The sequence below is a fragment of the Olea europaea genome, chromosome 21 (genome assembly GCF_002742605.1).
Source record: "Olea europaea var. sylvestris chromosome 21, O_europaea_v1, whole genome shotgun sequence".
NCBI lineage: Eukaryota > Viridiplantae > Streptophyta > Magnoliopsida > Lamiales > Oleaceae > Olea > Olea europaea.
In genome coordinates, this window is record NC_036257.1 from 14,064,852 (window position 1) to 14,070,681 (window position 5,830).

Here is a 5,830-nt window from a genome sequence, read left to right on the forward strand (position 1 = left end):
TCCCCCCCTTTTTTTTGGCTTTTTTTTTTTTTTTTTTTTTTTTTTTTTTTTTTTTGTGCTGAAACTTAATTTTCTGTTTTTTTTGTGCTGAAAATTCAATTTTCTGCCCTAAAAAGTCCAAATTCTAAATCTATATCCATATCACATGGTCCATATCGAACATGAACAGCAAACAATCGATTTTTCCTTTTTTTTCATGATACGTTGTTCGAAAAAAAAATTTTGACCCCACAGTTTAAATGGTCTGGGTCCGCCCCTGGTCACAAACACCCCACAACACTTGTGACCACCACCTAGCCACTTCTTGCAGTATCACCATCGCCACCGTCATTGCTGCCATAACTACCACCACTGCTACCTCTCAACGGCAACATCACCACCTCAAATCAACACATCCTCGCGCCATATCCACCATCACTTCAATGGACCCATCGCCACAAACATATCACCATAAACATCGCCACCATCTCACCACCCACAATATCCAACACCGTCGCCACCAACAAAACCACAACCACTACCATATCCAACGTAACCTTCGTCGTCGGATCCAACAAAGTCACTGCCACCCAAACACCACCACCACCATTACAGCCCCTATCTACCAATTGAAAGCATACCTAAAAACCCACCAGATCGCGAAGCTGTTGATTCCGGCCACAGCACCATCACCATTTCCATCTCTACACCACACCACAATAACAAAAAAAATCCCCAAACTTAGTGTCATCGCAGCCTGCACACCACTACCATCGCGGAGCTGCAGATTTTGGCCACAGCACCATCACAATTTCCATCTCTACACCACACTACAACAACAAAAAGAATTCCCAAACTTAGCGTCGCCGCCGCTGCCACACCACAACACTACTAAAAAATCCCCAAAATCCCCAACACCACCGCGACCTCAATACACTGCAAGTGAGCGACGAACGCTCAGCTGTGCCCTTGCAGTCGCGGCGCCGATTTCCTTCATGTAGCAAGACAGAAGATGAGATAGGTGAAGGAGCAGCGTCGGTCCTCTCCTCGTAGCATACCATTCATCGGCAACAAAATAATCAATTCAGTGAGCCGCACCATTCCGACCACCCACTACTTGTCTTGCGACGACAGGCGCTGTGGTGTGGTGTCGACCGGAGCAACTCCATCGTCGGCTGCTTGAATCGATGAAAGGAGAGAGGATGAGTGGGGAGAGCCGGTGAGAGGAAGGGTGGGAAATGAAAATGAATTAGAGTTAATTAAATTTGTATTATAATATTAAATATTTAAAATATCTGATTTTTGTACATTTAAACCTTCACTATGATTTTAGAAAATTGATTTTGAAAAGTAGGTAAAGATGTAATTTCCACATTTTTTAAGTACTTTTTCATTCACTTCATTTTGAAATTGGGTCACAATTGTAACGAGTCATTGAGTTGCAGTAAGAGTTTGCATGGGCTTCAATAGGCAATGAGATCACTTTGCAAGCCCATAAAACTTTAGCATTGAACTATTCGGCCCAATAGTAAAGGTCGAAATTGGGCCCCACACACACACGGAGAAAATATATATATGGAGCATGCTAGAGAGCCAGAAAAAATTTGCCAGAAGCCCTTACCTACACTCACAACTCGGGTGGGGGCCACTTCTTCTTCCCAATTGTTTATTCAAGCGGGGCCCAATGGTTGTGAGAGGGGTGTGAAGCCTTCTGTCGACCTCTTTCTAGCAGAAGAGCATTTCCCTATATATATATATATATATATATAACAATCATTGATTTGTAATCAAATATGAAAATCATATCCCTATATTTAATATGTCAAATTAATTGATACTCCTTAATTTCCACATCAAGATAAAAGAAAACTGAGTTTCAAGTTTGTCTAGAAATTATTGTTCTACATTTTTTAACAATGAAAAGCTATCGAGATGAAAGAAACTTTGTGCACCTGACTCATTACTCTTTTTTTTGTCAAATTCACGTTCAATTTAACACACCAAATCATTCGAAATTAGATAAAGCTGAAGTGAGCGAATTGCTTACAGAGGAGGTGACCGACCCTCAAATTTTACGCATGGGTCCCGCGTGAATTAAAAAATGTCGACACTCCATGCGTGTGTTCATTCATCCTCCATGTTATCCCCTAAGTTATCCATGTTATCCCCTAAGTTAGTGTAGCAAGACCTTTCGATATCAGCCAAAGTGTACCCATGGATACTCCTAGCCTCTTGTCTGTCAAGCGTTTACCTTCCTCATGACAAGTCCAATCCCTAGTCTCAAGTGATGTATAATTCAACAAAACCAGAAAATAAAACACAGTACACTTCAAAAGTAAAAGAAATTTTGCAGACCACATTGCATTTCACATGTTACAATTTACATATGTATCACCCTACGTCCACCCCTATAGTCTAATGGTGCTTAATTGGCCCGTTTGGTAGATATTTTTCTTTATTAAATTTTGTAAAAAGTGCATTGTTTTGAGAATGTGACGTAAAACATAAAAAGAAAAAATTATGAGTTCACGTACAAAATTATTTTATTAAAAAAATGTGTGGTATAGAAAATGGAAGACAAACAAGGTCTTGATGTCGTTATGTGGAGTTCGTACACTAATCGATCTTCGTGATAAGGTTGTCATGAAATTGGAAGGTGGACAAGAAGCCGGAGTTAGAATTTTAAATTTATTATCATCATAGAAGAGATTGAGGTTAGAGAAAATGAGATTTGCGACAAATTTTATATTATAAACTTCTTTACGTCATAGTCAATTACTGCAGTGCCGAATTAAGGCATAGTGTTATATTGATGTGAACCTCTACAAATCTTGAGTTTTCTTTTATTTCTATGTTCTTTCTACGATTTTATCGCTCTCTATAGTATAGAATTAAGGTTTTTGACCTATATACCTATCCCACCACCCATACCTTCCACTTTTACATTGTTAACATTTTTGTACAACACAAGTATACAAACAAGTAAAAGGGGCGTTGTGTATTTTTGCCAATCTGCAAACAAGCACTCTCTTTTCATCATAATGAAATCCAAAGGATTTGCACATATTTGGCATATCGGCGTGCAATGTCATAATCCGTGAAATTTGACAGTTGTACACAGTCCATACACCCAAAGAAGAGGCCAAGTGATTGCATTGTTGAAATATAAACTCATCACGCTCTCCATTTTAAACAATGTAACAACACTTGTCATCATCAATCATCATGAATTTTTGAAGCTTCTGGTCTAATTGTAATGTATTGTATCTCACTTTGTTCGTGAAATCGGCCTCGTGAACTTAAAACCAATTATGTAAACTCATCTTGCAAGCCATTCACGTTGCTCACGAAAAACCGGGCTTGTGGCTTTATCTTAAACTCAGTCTTAGGCGTGATTTCTACCTCAAGTGCTTGTTACTAATTATTTATTTCATCGAGAATTGCCCGTTTGAATTTTTTGGGCTTGGGTATCATACTATTTGTGATTCCATCTTAAAAGCTTGTTGATAGGAGTAACACAACCCTTATATGTTGGTTATTTATCCGATATTCTACACCTCTTAAGAGCATCAGAGTAAGCACCCGTATTGGAAGACCATCAATGCAGATTGAAAAACCTAGAGAGGTTAAAATAGAAAGCTGGAATAAGTGCAGCTGAAAAAAATGGGTCGTCTTGAATATTGGTCTTGGTAGTGAAATGTAACGATATAGTTGTACACGCAAAATGGTTGTTACGAGTATATTGAGTATTAATTCTTTGTAGGGAGTCGTTGCATACTCCTACACTATATAGAGTTCTAACTGTCTTGCGTAGTTTTAGACCTAAGAAAGAAAGGTATGCTAAAAAAATTTCGATTTTGGTGACAAATACTGAGAGTGAACTCTTTCACTGACTTTGTCTTACAATTAAGAAATCCCAATTCAAAATGAACTAAAGTGAATAGCGAACGAAAGACCAAGATAAAGATCTTCACCTAGAGTTACAAAGAAATGTCTGGGCTTGACCCACGAATTGCAGTTGGGTCTTTCCCTCCATGAGTCTTCTATGAATTTCAGCATTCGTCTGGCCGAGATGAACATTCTCGTCTTCTAGTGCTTGTTGGTCTGCCGGGGCAGGCTGCGGCTCAGCAGGAGGGACAACAAATATCAATAGAATGTGTGGTCATGAACTACTTTCTTGTTAGTTCATTATTTTGAGAGGTATGCCAACATAATCAGGTAATCTTGTTGTCGACGTGTAAAAGGGTCCACAGACATGGCGGATTAGGTCCACTTTGAAGAGGTTGTAAATTTGGACAAGCTCTTCTTGTTACTTTTAAGTTTGAACCCCTCTATTTGGACATCCCATGTGGGGGTGGACGACGGTCCATGGAATCTGCTATCTACCACAACAATGTTCATTTATGCCATACTATTTTCTCATAGAAAAATTTGCCAAGTGCCAAAATAATAGTAAAAACGAGAATTATATTTAATTAGCTGTAATCGAGATAGGAGCTTGAGAAGGTAAACTCTTGACATGAGAGCATATACGATGTGCTCAAGATGTGAGAAAAAGGCTTAAATCATTCTTATTATTGATTTCTTTCTCACGAGGGTTTGAATCGAAGTGTCATAGTTTTTTTAATTGACATATCAAGTCGAGAGGTAGAAGCGTTCGTAGTACGCTTACTTGTTCTCTGTCAAGAACTAGGATAACATGCCACCTTGGTCGAATTGGAGAAAGAATGGTTGAGAACATACTTATGGGACAAAGATTGGAACAACCTCTCGATCGACACTTCTTCGAGATAATAATCATTCTAGTTCGACTCTAGGAATCACCTCGCATCTCTAATTTTCAACTTCGATCTCGATTAGTTCACAAAATTTAAGGTAGGGCAAAGTAGTACACACAACATAATGCAACAAGTTAGGCGACAATAGCAGTAATAATAAAGGCTGTTCGAAATAGTACATGCCGAGCAAACCCTAACGACTTCCATGCAATAAAAAGATCCTGCAGATAATAGAAAGCCAATTAAAACCCTAATCCTAATTGAGAATTCATCAGAACAAGATTTCAAACGCTGATCAGCAAGATTTTTCGATTAGAAACTCCACATGCAGTCGAGCTCAGTAGAAGTGGGACCCATTTTCTGATTCTCAAGCGGTGGCCAGTGGGTAACAGGGCCATAACCAGTCATTTGATCAGTACCGCCGCTGTGCACTGGTGGAGGAGCCACAGCAGAGAAAAAGAAAGGCAGCTGTAGATTTTCTTGAAGAGACCGCAAACTGGGAAAAGAGGAGATTCCACCAATGTTGTTTCTACTAGTAAAACTGGATGAAGATGAGTGATCGGCGGCGAAGATATTCTGGTTGGTTATCGGCGGAAGCTCGAAGAGAGAGTTATGGTTAAAACCGGGTGGTGCAGCGGTGGAGAAACAGGGCACGTGCTCCTGGGCATTAGTGGGGTTGTCATCGTAGGAACAGCTATCATGGTCAGTGATGGCGGCGGGGGACCCAAGGAGCGGCGGCAGAGAAACTGAAGAGGGAGAGCTAACTTCGGAAAAAGGGTTTAAGCAACTGGGCAGCCTCTTCCTCCCGCCGCCGGAGGCGGTCGAGCCTCCCGAGCCACTCTTTTGAAACACTCGAGAAATCACCTGGGAGTCAAACGGTGAAATTTTCTCTTTTACAAATTGATGGAAAAATTAGAGTATAAATAAATTACAAATAAAATTTTATAAATGGGTAGCAATTTTAGTCTTGATTCTTCATGATGATGAAGCTATCAAGGTACCATGCAAATTATTACGATACATAGAGCAGAGAAGGATATTACAGCAGACCTTTTCGCCTTAAAATCACTGCA